The sequence below is a fragment of the Arvicola amphibius genome, chromosome 1 (assembly GCF_903992535.2).
Source record: "Arvicola amphibius chromosome 1, mArvAmp1.2, whole genome shotgun sequence".
Taxonomy (NCBI): domain Eukaryota; kingdom Metazoa; phylum Chordata; class Mammalia; order Rodentia; family Cricetidae; genus Arvicola; species Arvicola amphibius.
In genome coordinates this window covers 77,893,929-77,916,017 of record NC_052047.1, presented here as the reverse complement: position 1 = coordinate 77,916,017, position 22,089 = coordinate 77,893,929, and positions in this window count along the sequence as shown.

Below are 22,089 nucleotides of genomic sequence, written 5' to 3'. Positions count from 1 at the left end.
GGCCACACTCAGAGATACGGGTTTGGTCGCATGATCCATCAGTCCCATTCCAACTGGAGTTGGTGATCTCCCATTAGTTCTGTCCCACCGTCTCCATGAGTGAACGCACCCCTCTCGTTCCTGACTTTCTCCCTCATGTTCTCGCTCCTTCTGCTCCTCATCGGGACCTTGGGAGCTCAGTCCAGTGCTCCAACTGCAAGCCTGTCACACAGTTTGAGACACTGTCAGTGCTTGGTTTCTGCATTCTCATTGTCCTGCCTAAAACATTATGGTGTTGCTGGAAGTTCTTGTATATACCCGAAAGTCAAATTCTATTCATTTCTTACTTCTCTTAGTTAATAATAATTAGTATGGTAAATACTCAAACAAATACCAAGGACTTAAGATCCTTATTCAATATCCTCTGCTATTTTTCCTCTTAAAATAAAGATTCGATATGAAAGTAAGGATTTTCTGGATAAAGATGTGAACACTGGTGCTGGTTTATTCAGATCAACTTGAGTTCTGTCACTCCACTGCTCTGGAACCAGGAGAAATGTCAACACCTCTTTATACATTATTCCTCTCTCATTGGGATGGTGATGGAAACATGACTACTTTAAGCAATAAAGATTTATAAATCTTTGTTTATAAATAAGACTCTAATCTTGAAAGGCAAAATGAGCATATATTTTAAAATATATTTACAACTAATTTCTACTAGTACATAATTAGTGTGTATTTTTGTTGTTGCTTTGTTTTTTGTAACTGGTCTGACATTAAACTTTTCACACTTTTGCAAATAAGATTTTGTATCAAAATACAACAAATCACTACAAAGTACAACTCCATGTTCATCAAGTATGAAATCTGCTTATTATTGCTGCTAATAACTGATCAATGGATAACAGCTTTTCCATCTTCTGCTTTCATTCTGTAATCAATTACTTGCTGTTCTTCAACTACATCTTCTTTCACAACTGTGTCTACTTAACTTACAACTTTGTCTACTTAACTTCATCTCTGTTTGAAATGCCTTTTCTACCAACACCTGACAATCACCATAACAATCATATATGGTTAGTATTTTTTCTGATAGCTTAATTATCATTGGATATTATTACTCAGTACATTTGCACCCAACACTTAATAGCACTTGTCCTCCTGTATGCACATTGACTAATTCTCACAAAAATCATCACCGTATTGAGTCCTGATTTACTTATCTTCCAAAGTTTATTCAGCTTCTATGTATAGGCCAGGGCAATCCATGACTATCCATTAACATGATTAGGAAAACAAAGGTATACTGTTCAGAAATATCCTTTACCATATTAGAGATTATTGTGAAGAGTCTACTAGCAGTGCAAGCATTCTTAGGAAAGAAATTATCCCCAAATAATCACCTGAGAATGATGAAAAGACAGAAACATGAGCATAGGCTCATGTAAATAAGAAAAGAAGGGAGTTATTGTTTGGATTTCATTTTTTGAGATAGAGATAAATATTATTTTGCACATTTTTATTGTTTTTAAATCTCTTCTGATTATTATCATATGAGAATATCCAAATACTCCTAGCAGGGCACAAGAATGTTTTAGACAGAAAAGCACAGAAGAGAACAAAATTTCATATCAGCACTTTCCAAAGTAATCACTTCACAGTACGGCATAGAAAAATGAAGGCAACTTTTGTAATCCTGCGCTAAGAAACAAATGAGTTTATCATTTAGATTGCTTCTAATGAAAACAGAAAACTTTCAGTGGAAAAATTAATCACTATATTTCCATGAGCAAACTGTAATTTGTGTGGAATATTATAAGCTGGGGCTGCTTGAATCAAGTTCAGCTATCACAAAAGTAACTGTCCACTGTTGCATGGCATGCTTCTCTTGAGGATGCTAAAGTTGTTTTTCTACACCCAAAATGGAAAATACAATTCAAAACAAAGTCCCTTGCCTCCCCACAGAAGAAATTCCAGAGATTGTGTAGAAGCAGGAAATAGTGGCTATGGATCATACTGATGCCCCCATGGCTTCCACTGCTTTTTTCTTGATTTACTGGGTTTATTTTTATATTAGACACCTTTGACCTAGGGACATTATTCTCAGAGAAAAACTATACCATTACCTGGAAGACTGTCATTTCTCCTTGTCAACTTATTTTTGGTAGTCTAAAGGAACCACCTCTTCATATTTTTATGAACATTATCCTGATAGCATTTATATTTTAACAATATTAAATATTTATTAAAATTTACAACCAGTTTTACTATTTATTCCATCTAGTTTTCTACAGGTAAGATTTTAACAAAATATTAAATTGAATAAAATTCAGGTGGGAGTTTAAAAATACTAAATAAATTTACAATTTTTTTTTTTTTGGTTTTTCGAGACAGGGTTTCCCTGTAGTTTCTAGAGCCTGTCCTGGAACTAGCTCTTGTAGACCAGGCTGGCCTCGAACTCAGAGATCCGCCTGCCTCTGCCTCCCAAGTGCTGGGATTAAAGGCATGCGCCACCACCGCCCGGCTATAAATTTACATTTTTATATATGACCTTTATAAATATTTTAGGATATTGTACAGGTTAGGCTTTTGTTAGCATGACACAGGGTAGAGTCCTCTGGAAGGAGGAACCTCAATGAAGGAAATACATCCATTCTATTGGCATCTAGGTTATTTTCTTGATAAAAGATTGATGTTGGTGGTCCCAATTTTCTATGTACAATGGTAGTCGTGGGTGAGGAGTATAGGTAAGCAGATTAAATAAGTTGTGGAGGACAAATCAATAAGCAGTATTACTCCACAGTCACTGTTTCAGTTGCTGTGTTCATATTCTGCCCTGAGTTCCCCTCATGATGGTCTATAAGGATGTGATAAGACAAGGTCTTTCCTCCCCCAGTAGCATTTGGTCATGGAATTTATAGCAAAGAATCAAAAGACAAAACAATTGGCCCCAGAAAGTGGGTTATTGCTCTGAAAGAACTGACAACAATATTTTCAGGGATATGGTGAAAGTGTTTAGAACTTTGGGTTAGAAAAGCATTGGGTTTTCAAAGTCTAATGCAGGCTGTATGAGATATTGGAAGATAAAAATCTTGAGAAAAATACAAACAGAAAAAGCCTGGATTGTGAAATTTCAGTATTACACAAATATTCTATCAGCACCATTATTGTGATATATTTGAATTAAGAATATTGGGTGTCTGGTAAGGTGGAGCTGAAAAATCAGCTGTGACTAAGTAAGCACCAGAATTATTGAAGCAAAACTATTTTTGCTCTATGGGGATAAGGGATGCTAGTTAACTGGGGCTGAAAAATCAGCTGTGATTAGCAAGAGACCAGCATCACTGAGACAAAATATTTTGAGAAGTATTTCCTCAGGGACAGCACACAGAAACTGTTGATAGGAGGCCAAGGCTACTTCTCAAGCTGACAGGTAAACTCAGTAATGTGTAAGATTCTCTCACAGAATATTAGTTTAAAGTTACAGGGTCATAGAAAACAGTTGAGTCTTGAAATTGCATGGGGTCAGGAGGGGACATCGGTAAAGGTGCAGCCTTGGCTTCAGTGAAGATACATTTACACTGAAGATAACTTTACAATGGAATAGCCACAAAAACAGCAATAAGCATGGAGATGAGCCAGCTTGAGCCTATAAGCCTAGTTGTCTCAAACTGGGAGTGGTGGCGCATGCTTTAAATCCCAGCATTTGGGAGGCAGAGTCGGGCAGATCTCTGTGAGTTCGAGACCATCCTTGTCTACAGAGTGAGTTACAGGACAGCCAAAGATACACAGAGAAACACTGCTTTGAAAACCAAAACTAAACAACCAAACAAACAAAGAAACCAAAACAAGACATGTTTGTTGAGGTATGACTGCTCAATTCAGCTTTGGTGCCTACACATCTTGAATAAGTCACAGACATCAGATAGTGAGTTGTTGACTTTCTTTTGATCTGATTATATTTATACTCTGTTTCTCTTCTTTTGGGTTAAGAAATATGTACCTTATTTTGGACTTTGTAGAAACCCAAACAGCTGAGAAACATTTGACTTTTAAAAAGAGAGTATTTCAATTCTGAGAAAAATAAAATTGCATCCAGCAAACTGACATCTGGGTAAATTTGCGGGGTATTTTCTTGATTACAATTTGATGATGGTGGGTCCAACTTACTGAGGTAAAAAAAAAAAACCTGAATTAGTGGTTTGTCCTGGAAGATAGAAGAAAAGAAGCTGAATATGAGCCTGAAAAATAATCCAGACTTTCTTCTGTGGTGTCTGCTTGTGCTTGGTTTCCTACCATAAATTATCCCAGTGATTAGCTATAATCAGGATGTGTAAGACAAATATGTATCTCCATTTTCTAAGTGCTATTGTTCATGGTGTTTATAGCAGGCATATAAAATAATGTAGAGCAGAAATATCAATTAAAATTATGGGTCTTAGTATAAAATTTCCATAAATATACATAATGCACGTTGATTGTATTCATCCACCAGTTTAAAATGTGTTCCTCATTGCAAATAAACTAAAGGCAAAGAAACACAACCTAGGCCGATAGGTGTTCATTCTACTCTTCTATAGTCTCCCACAGTGCAAAAACTGTAGGGAGGATAAATGGCCAATGCAAAGAAAACAAAACTATGGTTGGTGATTAAACCAGGAAGGAATTCCACAGGAGAAAAACACAGAAGCACAAGTCCATACTGTCAAACCTGACAGAACTGAAGAAGATATCAATGAATACAAAGTTCATTTGGAACAGTGTAAGACTGAATAAGAAATTCACTGGAATTATAGGATTAAAATTGGAGAGATTAAATTTATTGAGTAGAATTTGTAAAGTAAGCAGCAAAAGTTTAAGTAAGATTATTTAGAAATATTTTCAAATAATTCAAATTTCATCTCATTGTTTTTGAACATGAGAAAGAAAAAAAAGAATGTTAGTGATGACATCTGTGAATTAGACTATTCACGGAATTAAAATGAGAGGTGATCACCCAAAGCCTTAGAACTTATATATACAACTTAAAAATAGATGGTATTATAAACACAACTTTAAAAATGAGAAAACCCATCTTTATAAATATTCATAGTTGATCTTTTCAAACCATTACTTACTTAAAAGGAGATCACTATAGTAAATCACAACCAATTAATGTGTAGGTCTGTGGAGTTCACTCACAACGGACACATCCACACACAATATCTGCACCTAAGGAAACATCCAGAAAGAGGGGATGTAAAGAGCTAGAGACTTTGCTATAAAATGTCTCCTAGAAATCTTAAATGCCACACATGTGAAGTTTTACCAACATGGATGCCTAAACATCACCTATGTAAGGACACCAATAGACACACTAACATGGAAAATTGAAATCTCTGGGGACCTTAACCCTCCACAAAGTATACTACAGACAACTAAGGAATACTAGTAGTCTACCCAAAACCAAAGGCTCATTTTGAAAATGTGCTCATAAAAGTGACATTATATGGATTGTGGAAGTTGTATTTGTATAGAAAGATCTGACAAAAATTGAAAAGGGCATAACACATGGAAATTGTTTGAAGGGAGAAATGGAAGAGGAAAATGTAATTATATTGTAATCTCCTGAAACAAAATATTAAAAATGTTATCATGAGATAAGTGAAGATTTTCAGGACTTCATTAAGAGGAACTCTTAGGTCTGCTCTTATGATCTCATGTTGTAGAACTTTTGATTTTCAGTTTGAAACAAAACATTCCTGTCCCTGGAGGCTGGAAAGAGACTCAAAAACTCAAGAAGTTAACAAAAATCACAAACATAGGACTCTCAGAACCTATCAGAAATCTTGGTTAAAGAACAAAGACTATTATTCCTAAGGCATACAGATGTGTGTAGAACAAATAACAAATACCCAAAATCACATATTGGGATTTAACCTGAAAACCATAAAAGCAAAGCAGCCAAGCCACTAAAGAATCCTTACCTCTACCAAGACTGGACAACCACAGACTAAGAAGTCCAAGCAGCCTAAGTCTCTCTCTTCTCTCATTTTAAATTTCCTCTAGTGCTGAGATTAATGGTGTGACTCCCTAGTTCTAGGATGAAAAAGGATAAGCCACCACTGCCTGACCTCTAGTGGCTTGGCTTTGCCCTTCTGATATTTAGGCAGATTTTTATGAAAACCTAAATAAAATATCACTATAGTTGTGTAATCAGCCTTCCCTTTATCATTTTCTAGGAGAAAGATACCATATCTTCTAACCCTGTTTACTATATAGTCAGCATCAATATTAATGTGAGCTACCAAAGTGATAATCTCTCCTCATTAGAGTCACACAGTATACATCACTTGAAAGGCTGGAATATATCACTAAGAAATTATTTTTAATGACTAAAATAACTTCAAGGAGATTTTATAATAAGCACAATCTGTGAAGCTTCTAGAAGTGATTCTTTTGGCATCACAGCCTCTCTGAACTTTCAAGACTCAGCAGATGCCCAGGAATGTGCTATTTGCTTTGTAGAAAAAGTAGAACATGAATATTTCAGCCTTCTTGGTTTTTTTTTTTTTCTCATGAACATTTTCTCAGAAAGGATCAAAGTCTTTATAAGAACATCCTACTAATCTAATGCTCTAAGAACACATAGAATCTTAACTTTGACCATAGGAGAGACATTTAAAAATGTATTCTGGATGATACTGTTTGAAACTCTGACTCTAACATAGTCTCTCATGCATGGTCCCTTCCATTTAGAAGAAAATTTAGTTTATCAATGTACTTCTCTAGCCAGCTGACAACCTGTGGCAGGGTTCAAAACCACCGAGAAGAAGTGCTTATCACAGGGTAGCATTCAAGTGAATTTACTGGATACGTATTCTGTGTGCTTTCCTCTTATTACTCCTTTCTTTGAAGGGCTGAAGAGATGGCCCAGAAGTTAAAAGTCCATACTTCTCTTACAGAGAGTTGAAGTTCAGTTTCTAGCATCCACTTTGGTTTAGATCACGACTGCCTCTAACTCCAGCTCCAGGGGATCCTATGACTTCTGGTAGGCACCTGTACAAAGATGCAATGACCCACTTAGTGTTCCCAATATACAAACATAATTAAAAATGATACTATGTAATCAAGAAGTGACAAGTCACTAGTTTTAAACTGTATTGTTTATTTCAATTCCAGATAATGTGCTTGCTTCTTCCAGAATGGTCCAAGGCTATGCCAACTTCAAGCTTTGTCTGTCAGGTTTGTGTCAGGCTGGGGTCTCTGAAACATGTGTTTGAACTTGAGTACTCAGCTTTACAAGGATGAGCAGAGGCTACAGTCAAAGTTCTACTTTTACTCATCCTAGAAAAGAGCTATTCTAGAGAGTTTCCATGTATCCTCTTACATCGAAGGAAAGATTTTACTACATGAAATAGTTTAGTTGCTGGGGATCTAGAAAATGGAGTAGGCAGTTCCCAAGTATTTCCATTTCATGATGTATCTTTGTTCCCTTGTACCTGTTTAGGACTTGGGACTTTCAAAATGAAACAATTTTATCCTTGAGGGACATTCTTTTAGACTACGAATAAAGAAGTTCTATTTGAGGAAGATATTGAGAATAACAGAATTACCAGGACCCTCCTCATGGTTATATGCATTTGGGGAAGTGTGCATTCTTTGCAGATGTTGCAGAGAGCTAAAAGAATGCAGCTTTCTTGAGTCACTATGGGTGCTATAGTGGGCTCTTTGGTGCTGAAGTTGCCATTGAGTGAGTGACTCAGGCCCCTCTAAGTAACCGTCATGTATTATGGTTATAAGTAATTTTAATAAACTCATTGATCAGCTAAGTTGGACTTTGCCTGCGCTGAGTGTCCTATCTAATGTGTGTGGATGTCTGGGCTCAGTTCCCTAAGGAATCACACAACAGCTCTCTCATTGGTTCTAGACAGAAAACAGATTTATGATTCACCGTTCCCAGATTCAAAAAAATTGCCCTCAGGTTCATCCAAACTCCATGACATGAAGGGTTGATCTGGTATTTTCTTCTCTGAGAAGAAATAATTTTATGTTTTATAAAAAAAATAATTTCACATAATAACTACATAGTTCCAGGTAGCCAAAATGATAGTTGTCTAAGACATCCAAAATAGAAAAGTTGAGATGAAAGAGTGCCATATCCTACCCATACCCTAACTCAACAAGGACAACTCGGAGTTTTCTGGAAGAAGTGACCATATAACTTTCAGCCCATATGGCATCTTTTCACAGCACCATGGACACAACAGAAAGTCTACAGCTGGCTTTAAAATATCAATATGACTTAGATCCTTCATTTCTCGTTTGTCTGAGAAGCTCACAAACTGATATGTCCTTGAGATGAAAATAAATTTCTTCCTACTGAAACTTTATTTTATGTAGTTAAACTTTATTTTACTCTATGGCTTTCTCCTTCCCAACTAGGGAATGTTCAGCTGCAGGCTTAGAGTGGGAAGACAGTGAAGAATTCAGGAAATTCCACCATGGGTAAACATCAGGCAGAGGGCTTCTGGGTAGATGGGGTCTAATCCTATGCTAACATCCAGCCCTGATGTCTTTAAATGGTCCACTGGGGCTCTACTTCTGCAATAGGTTCATCAACAGTGAGCCTGTACAGCTTATCAGCACATTCAGAGTTTTCAATTTTCTAGGTCCATTAAACCTTGTCATTTTATCAGAAAAACCATTGTCCCTTTTATACCTTTTTGTCTATTCTTTCTTTCCTCAATACCACCTACCAATAAATCTTTCATGGAGAAATCTTGTTTATTAATCATATAGTCAGAATGATTAGAAAGGCTAGCTCCAACAAAGCATAAATGCAAGGTAGAAAAGACATATTTTATATATAGTGATAAACAAAATATAGTATTAAGTCCATAACCCTATGTAGGCTGAGCACATCCTTGACTTATGTATGTGCCCTGTTTCTTCAAAGACATACTGCAAGGCAAAGTGTTTTCAGGAGAGTAGTTGGATCTGTAGGAAGATCAGAGAAGTAGAAAGTGACAAATGTTGGTGAGCAGGCAAACCCGAGCCATGGACATTGCTCTGGCCAGTAGCAAAGTCCATTTCTCCTGCAGCCAGATCAGCTCCAGGCTTCCTGCTTTGTAGGAAGACCCTCGAGAAATACACTTCAAAACTGAGTAGATAACCGTCTCTAAAATGAAGAGACAAGTTTGCAATTATTTATAAGGTCTAAAACTAACAATTTTTCTAAAATAAGAAATGTTTTCTGCTAAAGTTTGGTAGAAGCAACTGATGAAATGCCCTCCAATGCTACTTTCAAATGCTGAACTCAAGGTACCAGGCATATCCCTGAGGCTAGACTGCCGGACACTGGGTGTTAGGAGGCTGGAGTTCAGTGAAATTGGATGCTTTGTTCCTGGAGATGAGTGCGATCTGGCCACTGAAGATGGGATCAGATTTCCTTCTTTCCAAGGAAGGAAATGGCAGACCCATGAATGGTTGACTCAGCCGTGCAGAGTTTACTGAAAATTCCTAAGGAAAGTATTCCTGATCAACGTGATTTTCCTCTCTGTTCATAACTCATGGCTTGTCAGAACAAGTGATGTTAGATTCTATATTTCATTGTCCTCCCTTCTTCCAAGGTTGGTGCGGAAGCAGCTGTTGCTTTCCGAGACAGGCTAACTTTTACTACCACAGTGAGAGAGTGCCACCAGAGCTGGCAGTGTGGGAAGGTCCTCATGTACTCTCATTTAATACATTACAATATCTCCAGGCCACAAATTAGTCATAGTACTTCACAAATTGAATATATTAGCCTTTTTCTCACTGCTTCAGACAAAATATCACTGAAGGACAGCAACCACTTACATGCCAAGCCACTTATATATATATATCAAGACACTTTAAAAGAAAATCTGCATATTAATGTGAAAAAGTTACCTCTCTCAGATTTCTCCTATAAGAATGGATACATGTATTTTATAATCTTGGCAGCTTTTTACTAGTGGAAATAGAGAACAGCTGCATGCATACTAATATTACTTTATCTTTAAATCCAAGGTTTTGAAAATGGGGTATTTAATACTTCTCTATGATAATTTCAACATAAGTATTCAAGTTGAGTCACTAATACGTTTTATATGAGATCCTCAAGATAGTAAAATATGTCATATTAGTGAAATTGTGAAGTATTTGCTGTAAATGCATGGGATCATTCAAAATTCTAATTTGCGAGCCAAAAGAAATCTTAGAATATTTCTTTGCAAGTAACTACACTCACATAGATAGACTATTAAAATCTGTCTTTCCTAACAGGGAAGATGCAAGTGAAATTGCTTTGAGACTTGCTGTAAGCTTCAATGTCTAGAGAATTTCCACAGAGTGAAAATATAGCTATAAAGCAAGAAACCAGTGGGCCTTGGAAAGTCCGGTGCAGAACTGAGTGCTCATTTGGGCATCATTTCCATGAATAAAATAAGAAAAGAGAAAAACAAATAAAACATTAGCTTCTTTTTTTTCTTGGGATCATCAGAAAATGAAGTTGCAAGACAAATATTTAATTCAAAATCCAGAGCTGACAAAAGCTATTGGGGAAATGCAGATCCTGAGAAACAGAAAGGTTTTGTTAGTGTGGAAGGCACAATAAAGTCTCCCTTAAATATACCATAACCTAGAAAAGCTCAGTCTCCCTTGTTACGTGAAATAATAGACATCACAGATTTACCTAAAACTCCAGAACTTCAAACCGGAAGATATGTTATAGAATGTCCAAAGATTCAGATTGATGACATAAGCCCTCTGAGGAAGACAACTGCAGCTGTTTTTGAAAAGCACAGTATGTTGTCTTCAACTATATCTGGCCCATTTTTTTTTTTTTTTCTCATGGTTTATTTTTTTTTATATTTAAAAATTTCCATCTCCTTCCCTCCTCCTCCCCCCTCCCTCCCCTCCTTCTCCCCTTTCTCTCCCCTCCTTCTCCCCCTTCCCTCCCCTCCCCTCCACCCATATCTCCCCTCCCTCCCTCTCAAGGCCAAGGAGCCATCAGGGTTCCCCACTCTATGCTAAGACCAAGGTCCTCCCAACTCCCCCCAGGTCCAGGAAGGTGATCGACCAAGCTGAGAAGGCTCCCACAGAGCCCGTCCATGAAGAAGAATCAGAGCCCAGAGCCATTGTCCTTTGCTTCTCAGTCAGCCCCCGCTGTTGGCCACACTCAGAGAGACGGGTTTGGTCGCATGATCCATCAGTCCCATTCCAACTGGAGTTGGTGATCTCCCATTAGTTCTGTCCCACCGTCTCCATGAGTGAACGCACCCCTCTCGTTCCTGACTTTCTCCCTCATGTTCTCGCTCCTTCTGCTCCTCATCGGGACCTTGGGAGCTCAGTCCAGTGCTCCAATGTGGGGCTCAGTCACCTTCCCCATCTGTCGCCAGCTGGAGGTTCCCTCACGGTCCTGACTTTCTTTCTCATGTTCTCTCTCCTTCTGCTCCTCATCAGGACCTTGGGAGCTCAGTCCGGTGCTCCAAGGTGGGGCTCTGTCATTTTCTTCATCTATCGTCAGGTGGAGGTTCTATGGTGATATGCAAGAAATTCATCAGTATGGCTATAGGAACTGGCCTTTTCAGGCTCCCTCTCCTCAGCTGCCCAAGGAACTAACTGGGGGCGTCTCCCTGGAAACCTGGGAACCCCTCTAGGGTCAAGTCTCTTGACAACCCTCAGGTAGCTCCTTAAATTCAGATATATGCTTCCCTGCTCTCATATCCACCCTTCCTATATCCCAAGCACCCCATTCCTCCGAGCTCCCCCCGCTCTCCCCTTCACACTTTTCTCTCCCCATCTTCCCTTGGCCCAGTCTTGCCCAACCCTCAAGTTCCCAATTTTGCCTGGCGATCGTGTCTACTTCCAATATCCAGGAGGATTACTATATCTTTTTTGGGAGTTCACCTTCTTATTATCTTCTCAAGGATCCCAAACTTATAGGCTCGATGTCCTATAATCATGGCTAGAAACCGAATATGAGTGAGTACATCCCATGTTCATCTTTATGGGTCTGGGTTACCTCACTCAGAATAGTGTTTTCTATTTCCATCCATTTGCCTGCAAAATTCAAGATGTCATTGTTTTTTACCGCTGAGTAGTATTCTAGCATGTATATATTCCACAGTTTCTTCATCCATTCTTCCACTGAAGGGCATCTAGGCTGTCTCCAGGATCTGGCTATTACAAATAATGCTGCTATGAACATAGATGAGCATATGCTTTTGTTGTATGATTGGGCATCTCTTGGGTAGATTCCCAATAGTGGAATTGCTGGGTCCTGGGGTAGGTTGATCCCGAATTTCCTGAGAAACCGCCACACTGCTTTCCAAAGTGGTTGCACAAGTTTGCATTCCCACCAGCAATGGATGAGTGTGCCCCTTACCCCACAACCTCTCCAGCAAAGGTTATTATTGGTGTTTTGGATTTTAGATATCTGGCCCATTTGTAACACAATGCTACTCATCGTTCTGGTCTATGGCTGTAGACCATGTCTAGTTTCTCACTCTCAGTCTTCCTTAAGCCCTGGTAATCATTACCCAATTTTCTACCTCATTGTATTTAATTTGTCAGCGGTGCTTCCAGAGGACCAGTACTGACTCCAGCAGAAAGAAAGACTTTGAATATTTTGCTAGTAATCATACATGCCTGTGGTGCTACCTATCCTAATTACTCAAAATCACACTATATAACATAAATTTGTACAATTTTAAAGGTTAGTCAATATTTATAAAAATCACATTAAAACAGGAATTCTTCACTTAAGGGGAAAATGTGTGTTGAAGAGAAACAGAGATATCACAGGTCTAAGACTTGTCAATTCCATAACTGCTGTCTCATAGAGTCAGGAACTCATATATGAGGTCTGAACAGGGACACTGAATGGCCTCAGGAACAGACTGCAGAGAAGCAGGGACCTCAAGACAAACAGCAACAGACCTGGCTTTTGACACAGAAGTGATTATAACACAGGTGTTCCACCTAAAAATTGAAGTAACCTGTATCCCGATTTCAGCTTTGTGTAGACCTGAGCAGAGAGACATAAAAACTGCTTCAAGTCTTGCTATCAAGACATATCATGAAACTTTAGGTGATGTAGTAGTGTTGCCCAAATTGCGGCATCATTCTGTATTATAATCATGTAATTTCATAATTCCTGAGTTGCCTTTTGTATATTTTAGGTATATTACTTTCTATGCAAAAATAAATTGCAGTTTTATTTTTCTGTAGTACAACTACTAGTTTATCATGCCTTCCCATACTACCTGTATCTACTTTGAAGATGTTAAGTTTTAATATACAGGAAATCAGTCAGACTTCTAATTCTATAAGTTAGTAGGAGATATTAAAGTAAGAATAATTTCAATTATTGAAATGAAGATTCCTTTCTTCCTCTTTGATATAAATTATATACTGTTATTTTCTCATATGTATACATGGCCTTTAACTTAATGGCCTGTACAATATTTATTTATTTCAGTGTAAAGCTTAAGTATCTAGTGATAAATGTCTTGTTTAGATATTATTTCAGCTCAATTAATGTTTTTATTACAGTGATGATAATTGAAGCATTAATTATAACTCTTATAATTCCTTCTCACATTTGTCTAGGTAGTCATAATCATTACTCCAATCTTAAGTACTTGGAAGCTGGGGCACTAAGAAGATTGAATAAATAAATATCTTTCTGGTTTGAGAAATATCATATCCCTTAGGAACAATCTTGTAACCACATTTTTGGATGACCTAATGATCAGAGTGACCTTGCTGATAAATATAGATCTTGATGGAACAGAAAATATAGTGAAAGTTATATCAGATCTTTCACTCTGAATTGTTTCAATACACTAAATCACATATAAAATAGTTTATAGTGTTGTCACAGAATGTGTATAATCTCATGTAAATATGCCATTCACAAGAAGGGCAGATTGATCAAAGAAAGAGAATAATGACGGCATAAATACCTGCTTAGAGTCTTTCAGGTTGCATGAGTAGAGTTCCAGCATGAAATAAGCATTTTGAAAAGGCTGTCTCTTGGAGAACCACATATGTTAAATTGAAATTTTACAATTTACAATTTACAGACTTGGGACTGGGGAGGTGATTCATCAGCTAAGAGCTCTAACTTCTCTTCCAGAGGACCATTTCTTAAAGAGATCTCTGGATTCTCACATTGGAAATGACTTGGTAACTATAGGCTATTTACCCATGTTCTTGCTACTTCCTGTGTCCAAGTAGTTGTCACAGTTAAGAAACAACCAGGAATGAACCTACAGGCAGAATTGAACACCTCTTACATAATGAACTAAAAGGTCTACTGACAGTGAAGCTCAGGGGAAAGAGGGAAGATGGGATAATAAGGTTTGATTCAGGCAATAGAATACATTCAGTCAAATTTTTTTGTAGTATTTAATTTCATAGGAATTCTTTTTTTCATGGTTTATTTTTTTATATTTAAAAATTTCCATCTCCTCCCCTCCTCCTCCCCCTTCCCTCCCCTCCCCTCCACCCATACCCCCATTCCCTCCCTCTCCAGGCCAAGGAGCCATCAGGGTTCCCTACTCTATGTTAAGACCAAGGTCCTCCCAACACCCCCCAGGTCCAGGAAGGTGATCAACCAAGCTGAGAAGGCTCCCACAGAGCCCGTCCATGCAGAAGAATCGAAGCCCAGCGCCATTGTCCTTGGCTTCTCAGTCAGCCCCCACCATCGGCCACATTCAAAATAAATTTTGGTATTGGCCTTTGAGATTTATGTTCAGATAAAACTGAGAAACATTTATTGACTATGTTCTAATACAATCCATTTGATAAAAATCCATTATTAAAAAACTTCCTGCATATAGAGCCATAACAGTTTTTGCTTACTAAATGCTAGACTCCATTTCAGTTTAATATGTCAAACAAACAACAACAACAAAAAAAAAAACAAAATACAGCATTGGGAACATGTATCGGAGCATAAAACTGCTTTTCAAGTTATTCGTTGGCTAATATTGCTTATATCCGAGGCTAATTTCTTTAGGAACTATGTGGTTAAATGTCATTTCTCCTGCGTAAGAGGTAGAAAAATCAAACTAGTATTTCTACACACCTCATTTTGTTTTTATTAAGATTAATGGTTTTTATGCAAACTTATACCAAATTCATTATTCTCTTTGGAATTGGTTTTAGAAGAAATACAACTCCTTCAATAATGATATTATTAGGTATCTTTCTTTCATCTACTGTTATGTTTTCTACCTCTAAACATTCAACATTTAGTGTTCTGAACATAGCTGCTGACTATATCTATCATTTACTCTGCAATTACTTTTGGGAGTATCACCTGGTTTGGGTAGAAAGTCAGTACTGATAGCTTCCTGAACTTTGGTGAAGGAGGCATTTCTCTAGGAATCACTAGATTCACTATTAAAATGTAAAGAGGGATCATCTGACCTCACCCATGGAAATGAATTTTAAAGCTGACCCCTTGTGAAGGAATTAGAATACCCTAGAAAAGTTGGCACATTTAAGAATTAGGTAATTTCCTATCATTTTAAAAAAATATATTCATAGATTGGTGCCTAACCCAGTTGTCACCAGAGAGGTTTCATCCATCAACTGATTAAAATAGATACAAAGACCCACAGCCAAACATTATGCAGTGCTTGGGGAATCCTGTTGAAGAAGTATTGTGCCCAAGTAGAGGCCCCCAGAGAGACCACCAGGATCCAGTCCAGTCCAGAATGCAAAAGCAAGGTTTATTCGGAGCGCTATGCAGCCAGGCTGGGGTCCTGTCCCCTACACATAGCAGCACAGTAGGGAGGAGAGCCCCCTTATCATTTGGGGTTGACATTATATAGGCAAAAACCGCAAGCCAGGTTCACTTTGGGTCAAAGGAGTTAGTCTTACAGAACAGCAGGTGTGCCTTATCTCTAACAAGCCCCCTCCCCAAAGTGGTTATGTCTAGCAGGCTCCGCCTCCCACATTCCCTCCCAGAAGCGGGTCGACTTTTCTGCTCCCTGATACACCACAAGCTAGGTGATAACAGGTGGGTCTGCTGCCAGGATTCCAGGGGCACTTTGTGGTCTGCGCTCTGAGCTCAGCGTCCTAGTCAGACATTCTGTTTTCAACCAGCCCTAGGCGTCTTGCATTTGAACCCAGTGTCCTAATCAGCTACTAAGCAAGCAAAAAGTTCCTTAAAATTTTCCATGTCCTTACAGAAAGAACAAACATAGGACCAAACTAGTCCCTCTGATTGTGGTTGACAGTTGCATGGTAGTAGATTTATCCCTACTGCATATACTGGCCTTTTGGGAACCTATTCTCTTTGGATCAATACCTAGTTCAGCTAGAAACAGTAGGGAGGACCTTGGACCTTCCCCAAAATTATGTGCCTTACCCTCTCTGAGAATTGGATGGGGGTGGGGTAGGATGGTATGTGGAGGGAATGGGAGGAGGGGAGTAAGTGGGAACTTGTATAATGAAAAAAGATGTTTTGTTTTCTTTTTAAAAAAATAATTAGTTAACTTTTAAAAGATCACTAAAAACAAGTCATATATGTACGTACATATGTATGTGTATATATATGTATATTTAGCAGTATGCATTATATGAGTTCTGTGTATATACATAACATTATACCATATAAGACATACATTTTTCCAACAAAATTACTTTTATTATGCATTTTAAGAGAATTATTTTTGTTGTCAAAAAGGGCCCTCTATATCAAAATAATTATCTCATTATGTAGAGCAGAAAATAAAAAAAAAACAATCTATAAAAATATGGGGAGAAATCTTATAAATCATGTTGCAGATATATTATGGAACACAGTAATTAACATAAAGATTTAACAGTGAAAACACAGATGTCAATAGTATACGTATGTTTTCATTGTATCCATTTTCCATGCATATTTGAGAATGAGTGAGGCAACAAATTCTGATTATGTCAAAGCAAATCTAGTTTTTCTACATTTGGGACAACATTAGTGATTCGAAGTTTTTCTCCTCTTGCTGCTACATTTGCTTTAAAGGAAAAGTGGCATTCAGCTTGCTCAGAATGTTTCTTATGATATAGAGTTTCTTAATTCTTTGAAATAATTTTCTTCTTGGGCTGATTTGCACACATTTATCCATACATTTTTCTAACTTTTCATTATGTTTTTATTTATTTTATGTTTTTTCGAGGTGTGTGTATGTGTCTTTCTGTTTGAGTGTGTCTCTTTGCGTGAGTGTGTGTGTGTGTGTGTGTGTGTGTGTGTGTGTGTGAGAGAGAGAGAGAGAGAGAGAGAGAGAGAAAGAGAGAGAGAGAGAGAGAGAGATTGTGTGTGTTTGTACAAACGTGTGGATGGATATCAGAACACATCTTGAGAGAGACATTTATTGGCTTTTACCATGTGTGGCCTGGAAAAGGAATCCAAAACTCGGGTTGTAAGACCTGAGATCCTTTGTATTTCTTTTTCCTTTTAATAAAAAAATAGATTTCTTTCTTACATAGTATACCGATTGTGGTTTCCTCTCCCTATATTCCTCAAATGTCATCCCTACATTCTGTCCTTTGTGTATCCACTCTCTTTCTGTTTCTTTTAAGAACCCAAATAGATTCATGGGATAATAATAATAATAACATAAAATAAAGCAAAACAAAAATTAACACATTGTCCAGTTATTCATTTATAATTTTAAAAATAGTTCAAGGATCATTTATAAATGAATAACTGGACTTTAAGACAGAGACTTTATGTAATGTTTGCTAATGTTTTGTTATTTTAAATTCATTGCATGGATAGTAAAATTCTCCCAGCATAGTACTTGCTGAAAATATTGTTGGAATTAATGTCTGTATATGTTCACTTTAAATTATATTAAAATGAGGTAAATGCAAAAAAAATTAACACATTGGAATTGAACAAATCAAACAAAGGAAAAGAACCCAAGAGAAAACACAAGAATCAAAGACCCCCCCCTTTTTTCTGCACTCATGAATCCCATAAATCACTAAACTGAAAGTCATAATAAATACACTGAGAATATGGTGCAGGGCTTTGTAGGACTTGTACATGCTGTCTCACTCTCTATAAGTTCACATGAACTTTGATTATCTTGCTGGTTAGTTTTATGTCAACTTCACACAAGCAAAAATTATCTGAGAGGAGGGAAACACAATAAAGAAAATGCCTCCATAAGACCGACCTGCTGGACACTTTCTTAATTGGGAAATGATGGGGAAGGCCTAGACGATTGTGAGTGCTGCCATGCTTGGGTTGGATCGGTGGGCCTGAGTTCTGTAAGAGAGCTGGGAGAGCATGTCACGGGGAGCACGCCAGTAAACAGGACTCCTCCATGGTCTTGTGGTTCCTGACTGTAGGTTCTTGGTCTGTTTGAATTCCTGTCCCAACTTCCTTTAAAGGTGAAGAGTAACACGGAAATATAAGCCAAATAAACACTTTCCTCCCAACGTTGCTTTATTCTTGGTGTTTTATCAGAGCAATAGTAACCCTAACAAAGCTCCCGGAGCACTGGACTGAGCTCCCAAGGTCCTGATGAGGAGCAGAAGGAGGGAGAACATGAGAAAGAAAGTCAGGACCGTGAGGGAACCTTCATCTGGTGATGGATGGAGATAGAGACAGAGCCACACTTTGGTGCACCAGACTGAGCTCCCAAGGCCCAAATGAGGAGCAGAAGGAGGGAGAACATGAGCAAGGAAGTCTGGACTGTGAGGGGTGCCCCCATCCATTGAGATCGTGGGGCGGATCTATTCGGAGCTTACCAAGGCCAGCTGGACTGGGAATGAAAAAGCATGGGATAAAACCGGACTCCCTGAACATGGCAGACAATGAGGGCTGCTGAGAAGCCAAGGACAATGACACTGGACTTGGATCCTACTACACATACTGGCTTTGTGGGGGCCTGGCCTGTTTGGATGTTCACCTTTCTGGACCTGGATGGAGGGGGGAAGAACTTGGACTTCCCACATGGCAGGGAACCCTTACTGCTCTCTAGACAGGAGAAGGAGGGGGAGTGGAGGGAGAGGGGGGGTAAATGGGAGGCGGGGAGGAGGCAGAAATTTTTAATAAAAATAATAAAAAAGTAACCCTAACAAAGACAATCATCCTGATTTAGTGGGCTTTGTTTTTTTGATGTCTTCCATCCTTTCTGGCTCTTACACTCTTTCCACCTCCTCTTCCATACTGTTTTTTAAGCCCTGAGAAGAGAAATTTAGTGGAGATATCCTCTTTCCCCCTGGGTGTTTCAGGATCACTCACTCTCTGCCTAATGTCTGACTGTGGACCACTCTATTTGTTCTTATCTGCTGCAGGAGGGAGCTTCATTCATGGCTAAATAAGCATTGATTTATGAGTTTAGAGAATGTCAAGAGAAGTCATTTTATAAATAGCTTCTTATTTTCCTCCTTCTCCTTCTAGACTAGAGGTATTTGATTTTGATTTTACCCTAGGTCCCCGGGCTATCTAGTTTCAGGTTCTTAGTCACCTAGGCAATGTCAAGTATGGGTTCCATCTTGTGAAACAGACCTTTAGTCAAATAAGATATTGTTTGGTTACTCCTATAAACTATGTGCCACTATTGCTCTAGTATATCTTACAGGCAGAACAACATGGTAGATCAAGGGGTTTGTGACTGGCATGGAGTTTGTTTCTCTTTTGGTAACAGGCAAAGTACCTTCCAGTACCAAAGACACTACTATATAGAGGTGAAGGTACTTTGTAATTATCAACTCAACTTTTCCATGTTCATTGTGTTGTTTAGGTGCTGTCTTCAGTAACGGAGACTTTCTGTCAGTTCTGGAGAGCAACCTATGCTCTTGGCACCAACATGGGTTGTTTAAGGATTCCCATTGGACCCCTTTGACCAACAACTCAATTAGATATAAGTCATTCTGAGTCCTGGAAGCTTCATTTGTTGAGAAGTTGAGGATCTGTTATCTCCACTATTTGATGACTTTATTAAAATTGTTTTCATAAATGTATATATATTTAGGAAGTTTCTACTGTATTAGATTTCCAAATTTCTTCTCAAATACCACTTAATTTTAGGTTTCTTTCTCTTCCTTGTCCCCCTCATCCCTTTTTCTCCCCTCTTGACCCTCCCTTCCAGCACAAAAAAAGGAAAAAAATATTATTTATTTATTTATTTATTTATTTTTGCCTTGGAGCCTGTCCAGAAACTTTCTCTATAGATCTTGTACTCATAGACATCTATCTGCCTCTGCCTCCTAAATGCTGTGTTAAAAGTGTCCATCATCACTGTCCTGCTTAATTTTATACTTTCTAAGTTAAAATTTTATACTTTCTAAGTTAAAGTTTCTATTTGTTTTATGACAAGATCTTAATTTAATTAGATAAATAGGGTTTTAAGACTTTGGCTGATAGACTTATTTGAAATATATGATATAATTAAGAACTATTATTGTTAATAATATGTATTACCATTTATATATATATTCATATATATATATCATGTATTCATATTCTTATATACGAATACATGATACATATCATATATATTCATGATATATATTCATATATATCATGTCATTAAAATGTAAAGAATAGAAAAAAGGAAAAAATAAAAATGAAGACCAGAATGATCATTTGTTGAATTTCTAAAATTTTATTGCAAAGAGAGGAGATAATAAGAGGATGGATACCTAATACTAAATGCCTTTGAAAATCCATATAGGAACATAGTACTATAGAAGCATGGTGCGGGAGAATTGTCTGTATTCTGTCAATCATGTTTAAATAAACGCTGATTGGCAGGAAGTATAGGTGGGAAAACCAGACAGGAAGTAGAAATGAGACAATGAGAACAGGAGAATTCTGGGAAGGAGGAAGTTGATTCCTACCACTCCTGCCCAGATCACAGAAGCAGCAAGATGTGATCTGCCCCACTGAAAAAGGTACTGAGCTACATTGCTAACATAGATCAGAATAATGAGTTAAGATAAGTTACAAGAACTAATAAGAAGCCTGACCTAATGGGCCAATCAGCTTTATATAACTTATAGAGATCTCTATGTGATTTTCTTTGGGGCTAAACAGCTGTGGGGAACTGGGTGGGAGAAAAACCCCCAATAAGCAGGCCCTGTTCATGTTACAGAAGCATCCTAAAAGACATACATATATAAAAGGAATCTAGATAGTGTAACTGGAAAAGACAATTCCACAACTAGACATTTTATGCCATCAATGAAACTTCAAGTGATAGGATTTGGCTACATCATGTTGAGTCATTATCCAAAGGGTCCTACAGACTCAACTAAAAATCACAGGCTTTGCCAAACCTGTTGGTTACCCTCTACAGTCTGATGGCAAGGGCTTATTGCTGAAGAAGGCATGTAGTTCTGTCACCAAATATAGAGAATTTTGACTAATGCTCAATTAAAAGCTTTTCTTTCTGACTAGTATTAATAGTGTTGAAAGTTATTTTTCATGCTACCAGAGGATGAATGTAATCATCAATATTACACATGTAAAAATCTTACAACATTACAACAGCAAACTACCTGTAAGACATAGTGTGGCAATTGTGGCTCAAATTTTATGGGATCAATCAGCATTTTTTCTTGGCTTTAAGGCCCATTCCATGGTATGGAATCCATATCTGACACTGATAAAATAGCCAAGATCCTGAGACCATATTGGTCATGTTTCTTAGGGGAGAATCTGCTACAATTAATCTCATAGTGGAACAGGACAATAAGATGCATCTTAATGACATACTGCTATATCAATAGATCAGTGCATTGTTTAGAACTCATCAAAGAAACTTTTCCATTCAGTAAATTGTATTTAACACAGGGAATTTTAATTGGATAATGTACAGCATGTGAGAGACTTTGATCACTCTGTCCTTATTGGGATGTCTTCATCACACCATTCCCCTCCAACCCAGGGATCTGTTCAGAAGAGGCTGAAAGACTATAAGAGCCACAGGGTGTTGATGACTCATAGGAAAGTCTTTCAGCTATAGCATGACTATTACACACTTGAACCCAAAGAGATTGTGATAACATTCACAAGGTCTGCATAGATTCAAACCTGACAAAATCCCAGCTACGAGAGGGGAAATTAGACACAAATTCCCAACCTTA